This window comes from Capsicum annuum, chromosome 6 (genome assembly GCF_002878395.1).
Source record: "Capsicum annuum cultivar UCD-10X-F1 chromosome 6, UCD10Xv1.1, whole genome shotgun sequence".
NCBI lineage: Eukaryota > Viridiplantae > Streptophyta > Magnoliopsida > Solanales > Solanaceae > Capsicum > Capsicum annuum.
In genome coordinates, this window is record NC_061116.1 from 221,645,875 (window position 1) to 221,665,041 (window position 19,167).

At 29.2% G+C, this 19,167-nt stretch overlaps 1 pseudogene; it reads right to left on the reverse strand.

Moving 5' to 3' along the window:
* Nucleotides 1-7,985, reverse strand: part of LOC107873798 — a 45,922-nt pseudogene extending 37,937 nt beyond the window's left edge.
* Between the last annotated feature and the right edge of the window lie 11,182 nt (nt 7,986-19,167).

Below are 19,167 nucleotides of genomic sequence, written 5' to 3' on the forward strand. Positions count from 1 at the left end.
TGAATGAAAATAATTCAACAACCATTAATCAAAATTTTTTCTTTTGATAAGTTCAAGAGTTTAGACAACAAAAGATTAAGTAGAAACGTTCACTTTATAAATTTAGACAAATACAAGAATCCACCAAGCTATTTTAATTTGTCCGCAGAAAGCATAACAAACTATTTCACATTAATCATAATCAATTTGCCCATAATCTATATATTACAATCATTGTTCTCATAATGATTGCATGGAAAAGCCATAATTATTTCTCTCCAAAATAAAAAATCACTGAAACATATGAAAAGATTATTCTTTCTTTCTTTTTTAATTCTTTCCCTGCTTAAATAATTAATCCAATCTTGAGGGAACAAATATGCATCTTCAATATAATTAATAACTATCAAACACCTAGTTTTTCAATTGACCAAATGAGTGACTCACCTAACTAACACGACTACTAATATTACAATAACAACATATTGATTTTATTTCATAATCGGAGTTTCGAGAAAACAGAGTGTATGAAAATCTTATTTTTATTTTTTATGGGATTAAGAGATTATCTTTAGTAGATTCTCAAATTTACGACAGATTACCGCGACGAATAATACAATTAAAAGGGGAAAATGTCAATTTTACTTATTATTACTCCAAAATAAGTGAATTTCTAGCACTTTTTTTTAGTCCAAAGTATTCATCTACCATTAAGGCTTAATGATATTTATAAAGGAAACTTACCAACACGTACAATTCGATCAAACTTATTTATATACGATAGAAATATAAAAAATCTCTACACTGAATATGTAAATTATATGTATAATATATGTCTATCATTCTTAAATAAAACAAACTATCTATTTGCCGGCTATCATAAACTAGTTTACCTCAAAGTGTTGGACGTAATTATCCCTATTTGAAAATCTCTAATAATTTACAAAGTTTGCAACCATAGCATATAATATAGATTACTCTCTCAGTTCTGAACCAAGTGCATAAAACATTCACCACAGTTAAGTGTAATGTAGACAACATTGTAAAGGGCATTCCTATTTGGGTGACTAACAGTTAATCAACATAAATACCGAATAACTTAGTTTAATCAATCTTGCATGTATGGTATTATCTGTAGTAGTTGTAGGAGTACTTTTGTTTGACTCATCCACAGATTGAGTAGCTAAAATAGTTTCTCCAGTAAGTGTATTTTGTTTATATATACGTCCTCCTGGAGGCATGGCTTTGCTTATATTCCTGCTAAAGATGAAGAAAAGCAAAAACTGAGAGATTAGAAAAGCAGAGTGTTTTTTTCCTGTTTCTTTATAATGTAAGAGTCCTTTAATAAGGTAAGAATCAATACAAATATTACTTGATTTGAAAGTCCTAAATTATATAATTTAAATAAGGTAAAAACTAATACGACTTTTAGTTGATATTAAATTCAAAATATTATGACAATAATTAAATTATCTTCTATCTATACTTCTATATCTATACTATATTAAAAGTGCGAATGGGTCTTAAAATATTGTTAAACTTTTTACCCTTCATTAAATGACTTCATAATAGACAAGATTGTCTTTTTACTATTTTCTAATAATATTTATGAATTAAAACTTAAAAATTAATTAAATATTTATTAGTAAAATCTTTCCTTATTTTAATAAAATTATTTATGTATGAAGTCCTATATTATATATGACAACTAATACTTACCAAAAAATTACTATGTTTATGTAATTAAATTATTATTTTTCCCGTTTAGAATTTTCTTATAAGTGGAATAATCATATTATTATTTTTCTATTAGCCGTTTAGGGTAGTTTTCTGATTTTCTTATAGGTGGAATAATTATATTATTATTTTTCTATTAGCCGTTTAGGGTAGTTTTCTAATTATAGGTAGGAAGAATCATACTCTAGTATTGAAGTTACCAAGTTCAAGAAAAAGAATCATACTCTATTTATTATTTTGGTAACTTATTCTTTCTAATTATAGATAGGAAGAACCAAATGCTATTATTATTTTGTTAACTTATTATTATCAATTGTGAGTTTGATTCTCGCCTTTCTACTTCTATTTTTTTTCCCTTAATTTAGTTTTGACTCAAGTAATGTTCTTGCATTCATTTATTCATATTTTCTCACTTTGTATGTTGATTACTTTTTGTAGTATGTCTTATGCATAATTGTAGAAGTTTATTGTGTTCCATATTATTGTTATCTTAAATTTAAATACGATCAGGGATATTTGTGCACCACACGTACGTATAAACTAGTATATACTAAATAGCTATAATTGCTCCATCAAATGCTCCACGGCCAAATTTTCATTGTACACAGCTTTTCACTTTTAAGTATTAATATAATTCACATGCTTTCTATATAGTAGCTGTTTTCTTAAAATACTTCATCCCTGTTATTTTTAAATATAAATATAGTAAATGAGTATTTGGTTTTAAATGACTATTAAATTATGTAGCTGACATTCGTGTCTTTATTTTTATATATCTTACAAATAAGTACTAATAATTAAACTAAAATTATATGAGAAAAATAGTAAAAAGACGATTTTATATATTGTGTATAGTTAATTGTAGTGTCTTTATGTTAGGATACAGATGACCAACATAATTTTTTAACTATAAAATGTTTCAATAAAAAGGAAATATTAACATGAATTATGGAATGTTTTAAAAAAATATTAGCTGACCTCAAAGTACTTATCAACTAAAATTAATAACTAAATTAAAATTATATGAGTAAATTAGTAAAATTGACTAGGATGTTATTGTTATACTTGGTGTGTTTAAGAAATCTATAATTTTTATAAATATCTATAATCTATAATATATTAAAAGTGTGAATAGCGTTAGAATTATAGTTTGAACTTTTTGTCCTTCATTTAAAGTCTTTGCTTTAAACAAAATCGTCTTTTTTAAATTTTTTTGCTAATATTTAAGTATTAAAAATTAATTAAATATATTTATGGTAAAAAATTTCCTTATTAGAAGTCATCAGAATTAATGATTTTTTTAATATTTAAGTGTAGAAAATTAATTAAATATATTTATGGTAAAATCCTCTCTTATTAGAAATCATCAGAATTAATGACAACTAAAACTTTTTTCATTAGTTTAACAATTCTAAATCAACTAAATTTGATTTTAAGAAGATTTGAAAATCTAGAAATAAATATAAAAGCGTTAGAATTAGAAAAAATTTAAGAAGTACCAAATTTTATAAATTTTAAGTACGTGATAAAAATGTAATCAATAATTTGGTAAAAATTTGACTTTAAAAACAAGAAAAAAATTCAAATATAAAAAAAAAATTAAAATAACCGTGCCATAAATATGGTTCAAATTGACGCATTCTCTTAGCCTCTGAAAGAAAGGGAAAGAGGTACTGCATTTCAAATACAAAAGTGATGATCAATCAATCACTTGAAACTTCTGGTGATAAAATATATATGTTCTTATACTAAAATATATGATTATATTTATATTATTATATTAAAATGTGAAGGATCTTCGAAAAATGAGTTAGAATATTTACATGTCACTAAAAGTAATTGCAATAGATAAAATTATTTAATTTTAAATAATCAAATATTATACGTGTGAGGCACGTGCGGTTAAACTAGTATCCCGAAATATGTATAATATGTGTATACTAATTGTATATATTTGTATAATTAGTGAGAATTTATTCATTTATTATACATAAATTATACAATTGTAATACATTTTTATATACATAGAGATACATATTTTATACAACAACAATATGGTTTCATTATATACGATACATTTTTCGGATATATACATATTGATACAATTTCTATACTATGATGAAAATAGTTATATACATTAGTGATATAAAAATGATACAATTTTTTTTTGCACATAATACAGTTTTCGTACACATATAGTAGTTATAGATTTTCTATATAGTAATGATATTATTTGATATGGAATAAAACTATTTTAAAGAGGCTAAAAACTTTTTCTAAGCTTCTTGGGCCATCTGATATATCATTTTTGTTCTTGTCCACATAATACATTGCTCAACTTGTAATCATTAACAATAGTAGACAAAGAAAATTTTGTATTTTGCTACGATTTTTTTCGTCGCAAATAGTTGAATTATTCAACTACAAATTTTAAAGTCGTCGCTATTTATACCTTGCAAATTTTGTGACAAATTTTTATTGTCACTAAATCATAGATTGATTAGAGACAATAAAATGACAGTCGCTAATTATATATATTATTAGTGACAAAAACTAATGTCACAATTAAATATAAAATTTATGGCTAAAGTTTACAACATTTAACTATAAAATATAATTCGTCACTATTGCAACAATATATTTTTTGTGATAAAATATTTTTGTGTCCAAAAATTAATTTGTTTTAAGACAAAAAGTTGATTTGTCACAAACTAGATAGACTATTAGTGACGAAATAATATGTCACTGATAACACATAATTAGTGACTAATGTTGCTTAATAAAATGGCGCAAACTCATTTTTTGGCGGGAAACCATAGAGGATAAAATTGTGCTACGAAAATTTATATTTTGTCACTAAAAATATGTGACCCATGTATTTAACGACGAAAGGTAACTTTTGTCACTAAAAGTGAACAATTAGTGACGAATTTTATATCGTAGCTAAAAAATTCATGGCTAAATATCACATTTGTTGTAGTGTATAGAACGTAACGACTCTTTTTATATCCTAATACTCCCTCCGTTGATGTTTATTTGTTTATATTTGATTTGGTACCACCTTAAAAAAAAGAAATAATATGATAATTTTAGTATATTGCCCTAATTATTATATGTTATTTCACTCATTAGAAACTCGTGAACTAGAAATAAGTAGAGTGTAGAGCTAAAAGGGACTTTTTCAAGTCTAGAAGTCTAAATGAACAGTTTTTTTTTTAATGTAACAAAATGAACAATTTTCCAAGAATGGGCGAACTACAACTAACATCATTAACATCGTCTAACAAACATTGGTGCAGGAAAAAAAAATATTAATAGGGTTTGCCCAAAAAGGGGCAAATCACATTTTCATAAATCTTTTTTAATAGCTTGCCCATGGCAAATTACTTTTGTTTGGGCAAATTATGATTCTTCCACTGAGTGATTCGACTGATAATTGATTAAACATCACATTGTTAATATTTCTGAGAGATTCTTATTTATGTAAACGTTTTGTCACTTCAACTTTTTAGAGGTGGTACAATTTCTTCACCGATAAATATGGATTGTTGTTCACTTCATTTTATCTCATTATTCACGAGCAACATTCATTATTCACATAACACTTTGTTTTTCACAACTAGTTGTTTGTTTAAATTTCTTATAATGATAAAAGTATGACACCGCTAGTTAGTTTATTTTAGGGTGGAGAAATTTTGTACGAAGGTGGTTTGGTTATATATAGTCTTCCTGCAAAAATGGCTCAAGTGTTTTCAATGACACTCAAATACGATCGTCTTGTACGTCTTTTTTGGAGTAAAAAAAGGTACATAATTTAGTACTTTCTATTCTTATCACTGGTCGATATCTCATATCAATTATGGGTAGCAGTCACATAATTTTCGAGCAGACTTGAATTTGGAATGATGACTCTTTATTAGCCTTTCTTTGTAGTCATGAGATTTTTCGCAATTATTTAGCGACACTTGATATGTATAACTCAAAGCGCTATTCGGGATGAAGAATCATCTGATAATGAATTTGATATTCAACATAATTATCAATTCTCAAAGACATTTCAATTGAATATAAAGACATTTCGAATTGTTGAGACAGAGTTACAATTCTCAAAGGCAAAAAGAGATGGTATTAATAGAACAATATGATGGATGACGTAGAATGAAGTGAAAAAACTGTATCATTTCTAAAAATAAAGTTGAAGTGACAAAACGTTTACATAAATAAGAATCTCTCAGTTGTGATCTTTAATCAATTATCAGTCGAATCTCTCAGTGAAAGAATCATAGTTTGCCTAAATAAAAGTAGTTTGCCCACCAACGGGCAAACAATTAAAAAAAGTATGAAAATGTGGTTTGCCCGTTTAGGGGCAAACCCAATTAATAATTTTTTCCCTGCACCAAACGTTTGCCAGACGTGTTAATGGTGTTAATTGCAGTTCGCCCATTTCTGGGCGAACTGTCAGTTTTGTTGCGTAAAAAAAAGAGTTGTCCGTTTTGGCTCCTAGGTTTGAAAAGTTCCTTTTAGCTCCGGACTCAAGTAGATCGGTAAAAAATGATAAATTATGTCTTGATTTTTCAAATTGATGAATAAGTAAAAAAAACGCACTCAACTCTGCTAGAACGTCATGTTCTCTTCTCCGGCATAACATAAAAGAAAGTCTCACAGTTTGGTGGCATAGGGAAGCTTTTGATCATCCACCAGCTCTGCGCTTTTCGCTTTTCTTGCTAAGAGTAAGAGATAAATTCAATCAATAGCAGCTACTTCTCTTTAACCCAGACAAGAGCTTAGCTCATCGAACCAAGAGCCCCCCCTCAGCCCGTTCTCCAAAAGGATTATTTCTAACCTAAGAAATGATCTACTTTTAGTATAGTTAACAAGTAAAATATAGTTACACTCTTTACGTACCTGATGGTTCTCGAAGGCGCAACACCTATTGCTTTGCGTGCTGCAACACGAGGTCCATGGTAGAAATCTTCACTAGTCGATGGGATTAGCACTTTTCTTTTCCTAATACTTGCTACTACAACACGAGTTAGCCAAGTTGGTGAATGGACTTCCTTCTGGCTTAGAATTGGTGTAAAATCTGGTTCCCATTAATTAGGAAAATAACTGAACCAACAGCATTAGCTGCTACACAAATGAAAAATCCAACTTTCCAACTCACGTTATCTTCAACATAGACAATAGTTGTGGATGCTACTACTGAAGAACCATAAACGAAGAAGAAGAACCAATTGAAGAAAATGCCTTGAGCTTTTGGTTTATTAAATTGGTTTTCTCCCATTGTTGAAAGGGTTGATCGTGTACCACCATTCCCCAGAATTGCCAGAACTATGGCTGCAATGCATAGAGTACTACCTATTGAAGTGTAGGTCTACATGAGATTGAACCAACTTCACATGCTTCTGATCTCAGAGAATCAAGTGTTGCTGTTAGCGCTAAAAGGATCGTGCCCTACAAGTAGAAAAATTCATCGGGTTTTACTGCTTATTGAGCAATGAGACCAATGCAATGCGCATAAAAGAAAATGACAAATTTAATGTGATTAATTGAATTACCTAACAGACGAATGCGAACATACACAAAAAAAAGTTCCCAAATTTGAACCATATGCAAGTGTATAATTGGAATACTTTATTGGAACTGAGGTGTTCAATTGAAATATGATCACTTAATTCTAAGTGTCAAAACGGAATTTCCGGATATACATGAATTTAATGAAGTATAGTCCAATGTATTTAACCAATTTAACTAATTAGGTGAAGCAAAAAAAATAGCTTATACCAGTAAAGAGGTGAGGGATGAAATCCAGATGATAGAGTAGCAACCAAGAAAAGAATCTGCAATAATTGCAGCAAGGACGTGAATTAAGCTACCAGCACCATTAATCAATTTTGAGATTTGAGCAGCATCGATGCTTTCCACGTTAAATTCATTTAAAAGATACACAATTAGGTTGCTTATCCAACCTCCAAATGATAGGATCAACCCTGTTATTGTTGCTTCACGTTTAAATCATCCAAATAATTGAAGTCAAGGAGTGTAATACACATTCCAAATCATGCATGGATGGCACACATAAATATATATAGCTACTCCCTCCATTTCATTTTTTTTTTGTCTAACGACGACTTTTAAATATTATGGTAAGACAAACAAACTAAAACAAAAAAGTATATGAGAAAAATGATCAGACTTGTGACCCAGCCTCCGGTCTGTCTTGGCAACCGTGCCTTGTCGTCACCGGACCACAATGGTGAAGCTTCCATTACTAAACAAACAAAACAACTTTCAAGTATCAGCAGTGTAGAATTTATTCTACTAATATAATTCATCATTTACAAAATGATAGGGAGTAGTTCAATTGTTTGGAGGGCACTACTTAATATATAGAGAAATGAAAAATTAGTTGATTGAATTAAAGCTCACCCAATTATTTGTAGGAAAATTATTTAGTTTTTTCAAAATAATTTACATTTGAAGTGTATTGAATAAGTCATGTCTTTAAATGTATTTTAGAAACCATCAAAAGATATACTTGAAAAGGCTTACTCTAGAAGCCATCAAGAGATATACTTGAGAAATTAAGTCTTACCCATAAATATTTTAAACTTACTGCAATCTTTATGAATTCCTTAAGAATTCAAAATTTTCCTCTTTAGAATTTCTCTTTTTTATAAATAATCTTGTTTAATGGTTCAGCTATTATTTTAACTTGTTGATATTTGTGTCGATACTTTTGTTGATTCCTGTATCCTCTGGTTAATTAAGGAGAACTTATTTAACTCAGAATATTCTCTAATTAATCAGGAAAGTGCTTGTTTAATCCTGGAGAAATATTTCACACTGTTGAAATAGTTTCTTAGGACAGTGTCTAGCACGACTCGAGTATAATTAATATATTAACTTGTTAAAAGTAGTTAGATTATTGTTATAGTTGTCATATTGATTATAATATTATCACTGAAGTAGTAATAATATTATACACTGTTATGTAATTGTATTGTTAATATTATTAATATAATATTTTGTTAACAGTTAAATAATATTGTTATTATTATTTTTCCGTTGTTCCCCGCCATTATTAACAACGTATTTATTAGTTCAACACATTTCAATCATTAAAATTTGAATTGATTATTGGCCTGCCGACTTATTAGCCCAACCAACTCATTTCAACTCAAAATTTGGGCTGATATTTAGTCCAAACTGATCCATTTCAGCTCAAAATTTGGGCTGATATTGAGTCCAAACTGATGCATGAAAAATTGTCAAAATATTTTTAAAAAGACTTTTTCTTGCTTATTGTATATAACCATAATAAAGAAAATAATATTTTAATACGTACTAATATAAACAATTTTCTTTCTCAAAAAACTTAGTAAAGAATTCCGTGGATTGAACTGAATTTGGGTGGGTCAAGGTAGAAAAGTAATTCAAAATCATTTTAAAGGAAAACCTCACCACATAAACTAAATAAAGACCTACATTACTAAACCTATAAACATATTTTTGGGTGCTTCTTAACTGGCTGCCCTCTTCAGTTTGTAATTGTGTATATAGAAATCATGGGTATTCCATATCAATGGAGAGTTAGCAAAGTTAAGGCTGTGGTAGAATTTGGTGAATGGAGAAATCAATCAATCAATTAATATTTATGGAGTAGCTAATAGGTGTCAAATTAACTAACAAACTAACTAACAATTAAACTAATATTACAGAAATTAACTTACTAACTAACTAACAATCAAACATATAATTCAAAGATAAACTAACTAACCATGCATTAATCTAATAATTAAACTAACAACGAAAAACTAAACTGCCTACCAGTTAATCTAATCATTAAACTTTAGCTATGTAAGTGTTAACTTTGTAATAAGTTTGAACAGTTTAATGCATATATATATATATGGCAAAATGACCTTCTGGACCCTTGTATTATGTCGGTTTTCTAAATTGGACACTTCTACTTACATGTTTGTCATTTGGACCCTGAATCCACTAAAAAATAACATTTTAAATATTTTTTTAGTGAGTGTATTACACTCTCCCATGTCAGTTACCACATTATCTGTCACGTCATTTTTATAAGTAATAAATAAATAAATAAACAAACAAACAAAACAACCCCCACCCCTTTTTCTCTCTCTTCCCCTTTTTCTTTCCTTCTGGTTCTTTCTCTCCATTTCTTCTTCTTCTTGTTTCTTTTTCTTAATGTTATTCTCATTCTTCTTCATCTTTCTATTCTTCTTGCTCTACGAAAAAATTAAAAAGTGAGGGAAAAAAAAAAAAAAAAAAAATTTAAGAAGTATGTAAATAAGGAATTTTTAGAGATTTGGATAATTTAAGAAACTTGAAATTCAATGTAAAGATTCAATTTTTATGTTTTCTTTGATTTTTTTGTGATTTGGGTAGTTCGAGAAACTTGAAATTCAATATAAAAATTTAATTTTTGTACTTTTTTTTTTTTTTTTAAATTTTTGTGATTTGGGTAATTCAAGAAAGTTGAAAATTCTTAAATTGGGTGAATTTTGTGAATTGGTGTCTTTGTGAATGGAGGTTTCTTTGCTTGGGAACTGGTGGGGCGGCGGGGGAGAGGGGCTTGGGGAAGAGGCTGGGAAAATGGTGGGAGAGGGGGGCAGCGGGGGAGACGGTTGGGGTTGGGGGAATGGAGATGCTGGATGGGGACTGGGCTTGGAGGGGCTGGGGTGCGTGGGGAGGGGCTGGAGTGGGTAGGGAAGGGCTGGGGTGCGTAGGGAGGGGGGCTGGAAGGAGGGGGTTGGGGAAGGGGTTTTTTTTTATTTTTTTTTTAAATTTATTATTTTTAAAAATATTTTTAAGTTAAAAAATATGGAGGAAACAAAATATCTTTTTTTATTTTTTTAAAATTATTTTAATATAAAATTGGTCAAAAATTAACCCCCACTCATACCCCAGGCGAGTGACTACACTCTCCTTATCCTGGTCAGCCATTTAATGCCACGTAGACGAAGTCAACGGTCAAAGGGTTTAAAAAATTGTTTTTTAGTGGGTTCAGGGGTCCACATGACAAACATCATTTAATGTCACGTAGACAAAGTCAATCGTCAAAGGGTTTAAAAAATTATTTTTTAGTGGGTTCAGGGGTCCAGATGACAAACATGTAAGTAAAACGGTCTAACTTACAAAACCGACATAGTACAAGTGTCCAGAAGATATATATATATATATATATATATATATATATATATATTTGTTGCTAATATATTTCTTTATGATAATTTTATTGTGGTTTTTGTATTTATTTAAATCATCAACACAAAATAAGATCAGCGAATAAACCGTATTGCGCACAAAAAAATAACTTAACTAACCTATAAATCTAAACAAACAAAAAAAAATAAAAAATAAAAGTCACGTGTCATGGGTTGATTTTACTCCTAGGTGTTTAGTGGATTATATGAGATTTTACAGGTTTACGATTATTAAGGCCAAGTTTCGTATAATATATCATATAAATTAGTGCGCTATTTTAGTTTTGTATTTTATTTCGGTCACTTTTCTTTAAGTCGTGTGTTGTTTAGGTTCCGAACTCACATATACACGGTGCATTTGCTGCCAACGGAACAAGGACAACTAGTCTTTTCTTGTCATTTTTTCTGAATTAAGTATTTAAGGTGATACACTGTTACTACATTAAGGGGTTGTTTGGCTGTTCCGGGATTAATTATCTAGGATTAGCTATCTGGGAATAGTGGCGGAGCCAGAATTTTTATTGAGGGTTATACGAACTAGTCGAAGGGGTTCAACATCTACTATATATGCATAACAAATATTCTTAACCATTTTAAAATAGTATGAAACGGTACAATTTTTCGTCGAAGGGGTTTGGATGAACCTCTAAAGCAAAGGTAGCTCCGCCTCTGTCTAGGAATCAGTAATTTCATCCTCAAGATGGAATAAATATAACACTACAATTCAGGGATGAATTATCCCATGCATCTTATCTAACCAAACATGAAAAAAAAAAAAACATCTTAAAATTAATCTCGAGATTAATTATATCTCTAATCTCTTGTAGCAAGCAAACCGTAAGAATATGACAGTTTGGACACTGTCACAAAATCAAACATCACGAACAGTAAGAAAGATATTCAAGGGTAAAGATCTACTTTGAGAAGGTTGGATACAGCTATGATTCACTTCTCATACTTAATTATTGCTCCATTAATTTTTTTATGTAAAGTATTACTGTATACATATAGGAGAAATATAAAGAAGATTGATATGTAACAATGCGGGGCACCCAAAATGGACTTTCAACTTAATATTGATGGGCCATGACTCGACTTTATACTAAAGATAAGACTCTGCAGATGACAGAATGAGGACTATTGATTGAACACATTTTTATTAATGTGTCTATTCCTTCAGAATATATGATGTAAATGCCTAACTTTGTATGGCATTTCTAGGAATTAGGTGTGTTGGCCACAGGAAAAATGTAGTGGGCTAGCGTAAATGGGGAAGGCAGGAAGGAGTGCTAAAGCAGAAATATATTGAATGACACTTTCTGGGGCATTATGTTGGAAGACCTCAGCAAATATACAGGAAAAGGGATTAGCCCATAATATCATGACCCGCTCAATCGATCAAAGTTTGGACGGATTATTGATCTCCTCATTAATTTATTTGCTTAGGCCAGTAGAATTTGTTCTGATATTTAGTTCAAAAAGATCAATGAAAAATCTCAAGATACTCATTTTGCAAAAGATATCTTTTATTTAATATGTTATGTATAGTCATAATAAAAAAATTTATAAGGCAGTAAAAAGTTATAAAAGAACAAATGAAACAATAAAAATAAGAGTCGGGTGGATATATTGGATTATAACCCGCATTTTAACTCATCTCAGCCCAAATAATTTTTTGACCGAATTATTGACTCATCTCATCAGTTCATTTTTAGATTAAAAATAATCTAATTATAAGTATCACTAATCTTTTAATATATTTATTTTTTATTTAACATAAATATCGAACAAATGTAAGTTGTTCACAAATAATCAGTGGGATCTCGAGCCAACCCAACAATATTTTGCTAGGTACGATCTGGAAAACTCAATTACCAGAATTGAGCTTCTCACGTTTTATTTTAACAAGAAACTCCTGATATGCTGTATCTTAGCATTGAACACAAAAAATGTATCAAGTTTTTTTTAGAAAAATCCAATGGTTAAATTATTCTGGGGATTTATTCTTCTCCATTTAAATTTTGTTGGGAAAAGAAAGATCGTGATCGGTTACCTAAATTTTAGGAGTCCACCACTGCCACTGTATAACTTAAAATTCAAAAGAAAACTGCAATTACAAAGAAAAATTAACTCCAAAAGCACGAAAAAAAACACCTCAATAAAAAAAAATATCTTAACCATCGTAATAAGCTACAAACATTGATATTATAATTGCCCGAAAGAAATTATAGTTGCTATGAAAAAAGGGCAAAAGAACACGTGATTTACTTTATTATCCGTTATTTGTGAGTTGCTAATATATTTTTATTTTAATCTTTTACTTATATTATTCAACCAATGTTCATTTTATTTTTCTTTTGAATTTGCAAAAAAAAAAAAGAGATTTTTCATGTGATTACACTTGTCAGCCTAGAAATAATTTTTTTGTTTATAGATAGATTTTAGATCATTTTTAACTTATTTTTGTATCTATAAGTACTGATTTATTTTGATGCTTATACTTGGAAGCAGGAGAAGGTTCTAGCTCTCCTATTATATACAGATAAATTTTATCTTTTAATTATATTAATTTTCACAAAAACGAGTTTCATGTGATTACAATCTGTCATCCTAGGAATATTTTTTTTATTTATAGATAAATTTTAGATAATTTTCAAATTTTTTTTAACTTGTAAATATTAATCTATTGTGATGCTTACATTTGACAGGGAGCTTTTGGCTCTCCAATTAAGACTTTTTAAAGGCTTGTCCTATTGGGAGGGAATGTGAATTTGTCACGTCGGTGATAAAAGTCATTTTTAAAAATTTTATGAGCCTATTCCTTTCACGTATTAATGATTGGTTGTGAGAGCAAATTGGACCTTCAAACAACTGTTGTTAAGTTTAATTATTAATATTAATTTTATAAACTAATTGTTTTAAGATGAATTTTCAATTTCGAAGAGGAGCATCTCTTCCGGAAGATCTAATCTATGCTCTGTAATAAACAAAAAAATTCCGATGAAAAGGAGTAGATAAATCTACATGAACTTGATTTGTCGTATTCTTAAAAAAATTCTGTCTATTTTTTTCTTTTAAAAAGTTCATTCGGTGTTCGATATTAGAATTAGTACTTAATTTTAGCTTTGCACATTATATTATCTATTTTCACCAAAACTTAAACTCAAGACCTTCGATTATGTATATTTTTCCCAATCAACATACAGGCAGTATCGTGAAGAAAAGTTGTTCTAGCTCCTCAAATCTTTTCTTAATTCGCTTTTTGAGTCAATATTTAATATATTTTTAACATATACTCTCTGTTTCAATATATATGGTGCCTTTCCTTTTCAATCAATCTCCAAAAAATATTACTCCATTCGTCTCATTTTATGTATCGCCTTTTGATCGGACACAAAGTTTAAAAATAAATGACAACTTTGTAAAGTTTATAAAATTGTCCCTCTCAAAGTAGCTTTAGTATTTACTTTTTAGTTGTCTTTTTTATTAAGTGGGGCCCAATAAAAATAAAATGAGTATGATATCATTAAATAATTTTCAAGAAAATATGACATTCTTTTTGCAAAGAATCAAAAAAAATAATGACACATGAAATAAGACAATAAAATTTATCATAATAACTTGATTTTAAAATTCTCCTTTACCATTAATAATATAATTTTTAGTCATATAAACGTCCAAACATTTATTTCAGACCACAAAAATTACTTTCAAACAGTGATATAAATTGAAATGGAGGGAGGGAGTAATAATTAAGCACTACTAGTGGAACCTTTCTTGAATTATGAGTAGTCAATTTTCCTAGCCCTCCTCAGTACTATGTTTCCCTGGTATGAATTGGGCAAAACGTCATGATGACGAGGAAACTTTCTTGGCCTTCTCTGTCTAAACTCTATATATACTATAAAGGAAGTTCACACGGGAGGTGATGTGACACCTCTTTATGACCTTCAATGACTTATTACTTTTTTTTTGATATTTTTTTTATTTTTCTCATTTATATATTCTATGTTAAAAAACTCAAAACTCAATCATTTAAATCTCTTAATTATGTTAAACATATTTAAGTTTTTTTTTTTTTTTCTTCCAGAGACAAATGAAAGTTTGCAGCAATTACCTCATTATTTTTTCAATGAAAACGTCAATTGACATAAATTTTAAAACAGTTGCATCATTAATTCACAAGAAGTAATTGCAATTTAAATGTTTTCATAACCTCCACATTCAAGTGATATTAATTCTTATGAGTTGTGATCTTTCCTATGTACTATATATAAGGCCCCAAAATCCCATCCAATTTCTTAATGTTTTTTAGCTTGTTGTGAATCAATGTTATGGATTCTTTATTTTTCTTCTTAATTTATTTTTTTTAGTGTACATTTTCTATTTTAGATATGTATTTTGAAATGATGTGCTTTAATGTTTGATTGAAGCTTTTTCGTGTTTGAGTTACATATTGAAAATTAAAGATGCATGTTAGTTTTTTTTTTCTTTTCTTTTTAATATGGTTAATAAATTTTACATTTTATTGATTTTGGATATTTTTTCGTAGGTTGACTGGCATATGAATTTGCTAGATTTGAATTACTTTGATTGTGAAGTATCTTTTGATTTGTTATTTCCTTAATCTTCAATAGCAAAGCGGTAGAAGTAGAAATTATGGTAGAAGGAGAAATCAGATATGACGTTGCAAGGGTATATGAATAAGATGGAAGTCTGAGAGAGAGTTCGTGTGGGAGGGGGCCAGAAATTATACTGTGAATCATATTTTAATGACAATAAAAAAATAAATAATGAAATTGGGTTTAATTTCTATTTTTAAATTGAAAAACGAAGAACTTGACAGTTTGAAGTGTTTCTTATTTTTACATCTTCATTATTTTTTATGATATTTATACTGCAAATGTTTCCCTAGGCAATACAAGTATGGAATTCAAATGATAATCATTTCAATCTCTGATTAATTTAAAAAGATTATTGAATAAGATTAAAAAGAAGTATCTTGATTAACTTGTCAATTTCATTTTCTATGAGTGTATCTAACCTGCTTTACTATTGTACCATAAATACCCTTGACAATAATGACAAATCTATTTATATGAATATTTATCGTATGCAAAAGGATTAAAATCATTAATTTTTTAATCTTTGTTTCGTTGTTTGCGTGATCTTATTTTTTTTAATATTATTAGCTACTTTGTTTCTTTATGAAGTGGGAGAGCTAAAAAAGGTTAGATATACTCTATCTTCATCATAAGAATTGGCGTAGTTTATGTATTTGTAGTTTAGTTTTCAATTGTTAGGAAACTGCATATTAAACAACATTATCTCAAGAACATGAACTTATAGATTGTATATTTATTTTTTCTAATTGGACTGCTTATTTGATAATATTACTAATCAGTCCAAGAAAAAAAAATATTATTCACCACTTTGTGTATTTGAACTTTGTAATAAAAGGGTACTCTATTACATATTGGTTCCTCTAATCGGCTCGTGGATATTAAGATGGCAAGGATCTAACTATTATCATTTAAAATTTTTTTACAAAAATTATTTGTAAACACAAAGCAAAAGAAACGGCACAACCTTATTTTCACCTATTAATGATAAATAGAAAAGGAGCATAAATTCATAGATCTATCGAATTCCAACATGAAGCATCTTGTAACATCCTTCGTTGAGTGAAATTATATGTATGTATGGTAGTTCTTCTTTCCTCTTCAATTCACAATATAACATTCTCAAAAAATTATATTTATTTGGTTATCTATTTTTCTTTACTTTTTTCGATTGGTGAGGTCCATTTTTATGTGTGTATCTAGATGATAATGTTTATTTTCTGAAGTAGAAGCAAAGGAAGGAGGCAAACGTATACGTATGCTTCTTATGAAATATCTATGTATTCCTCTGCAATTATGTAGATCAACTTTATAAAATATGAGAATGTAACATTAGTTTATAATTTTCAAATGACATTTTAATTCATTAGAAAGTTGTTTATTGATACGCAAACTTATAGTTCTTAATTTTTTACATTTTATAATTTTTTGTTAAATATTTTTAAAGATTATTACTACTTTCTATTGTCTATTGGACTGAATCGTTCGGGTTTTTCTTTTGCGACGTCGAGTGGTGTGATAGGATTCCGGCAACGTCCACTGGACTAGTGGTTGTGTTCGGTTCTGCTTGAAATTAGGTCGGGCGCGGGTTTTGTTTTGCGGATTGGATTTCGACGTGGTTCTTTTTAAACTAGGCGAATCGGTCGTTTGAATTTGGTTCCGGCGAAATCGGTTGTGGGTTTTTGGTGTTACAACATTTTGGTCTGATGTGGTGATTAACCCGAGTTCGGAATTGAGGTTGTTGGTCGAGTTTGTGTCCGATTCGAGGTTCTTGGGCACGCGGATTCGTCTTCTTGTTCTTGATTGACTGATATTCGGAATAAAATCATTTGAGCCGTCGAACAATTTGTGGATTGAAATAAAATTGAGGTTCTGCACGGGATATTCGGACGCGATTTTCGTTTTTTTTACTCGATTAATATTGGAATTTGAAAGCTACGAATCGAGGTCCAATTCTATTCCCCTCTTTTATTTCATGTTTATTATATTTGATGTGTTGGAGTGAATATTGTGTTTGGTTGATGATTGTGATGTGGTGACATGTTTCGATATTGTGTTTGAGAAATCGCGATTACTGTGGTTGATATTGATTGTTTGATTTACGTGAATGAAGGAATTGAAAGAGTTTAATTCATGTGGGAATAAGTGGGCGAGAATTGAAGACTTGATATAATTAGTGAACTTTGATTAGTTTGATTCATTAGTTGTTTGACTTGAAATAAGCGTTAAGTGAATTTGGTAGTATCAAGATACGCTGATTGGAATAGGCAAGACGTGGGTCGGGTAGGCAAATCTAGAGATTGTGGGTTGATTGAGTGTTTGAAATTTGATTGAATGGTTTGATTTTAGCACTTTGAATCAATTGTATAATTGGGCCGGGGAATTCCCCGAAGTATCTGTATATATTTATTCACCGGAAAATGCCCCGAAGTGTCGGATGAAGCGGTAGAACGTAGTATAGGATTAGTCTAGGGTAGAATAGATTTATATTTCCGCATTATTTATTTTTGGACTGTATAATTGGACTGGACTTTACATTTTTGGATTGTTTTGTTTTGTTTATTGTTTGATTATTTTGCGTGCTTTTGTGTGGTTTATACATTTCGTAATGCCAAAATAGTTGATACACTCTACCAAGCGACCGTGGTCGAACCACGGGATCGAGAGGTGCCTAACACCTTCCCCTCGGTCAACAGAATTCCTTAGCGGGAGTCTCTGTTCGCAAACCAGTTTAAAGAGTCAAATGGTTTTGAAAAGGATTTTCCAATGGTGACTTGGCATACCAGATTATGCCAAGTGGCGACTCTGAATGAAAAATGTAAATAATTTTTTTTTCGAAACAAATTTTCATCTTTTGTCACTTTAATAATTAAAACCCTTTCGAACTTAAAAAAACTAAATCTATTTTTTAGAGTACGTAAAAAGGGGGCGTGACACAATTTAAGAAAAATATAAGTGCTGCTAAGATAACAATAATTTTGTGACAACCATCGGTTGCCTCTTTTTATTCATTTTATTTTCCAAGAGAGGAATCTTAATTCTTCTCTAAACCTTAAGTAATCACTTATCGAGAAATAAATTTTTGAAGTTGGTAATACATTTTTTCCTTAATTTTAGACGCTGACAAAATTATGTGGCACTTCTCAATGATAAAAAATATCAATTATATTTTTTCCTTAATATTTTTGATATTTTTCTATTTTTAATCACGTATGATGAGTTGTGTATTTATAAAAGTTATTTCTTAAAATAATTATTTTATATTAAATACTAATTATTATATTTCCCTCTATTTAATAACCTTTAAGAGTTTTAGGTTATTGAAACTCATTTAAAACTGTCTAATAATTAATCTATTAAAATAGAAAAGAGATTCCACAAAATAAAAGATGAAATTCCAATTTGCTAAATTTTTCGTTTTCTAAAATTGCATATATGTAGGATGTAAAGAAAGTAGAAAATACAGAAAAAAAGAAAAATATTAACGACAAATAATTTGAAGAGAAATGAAAAGGATAAAATAAGTTAAAAAGAGACTATGAGATTCATATTATTAAATTTGTGTTATATATAAAAATAATAAACAAAACTTA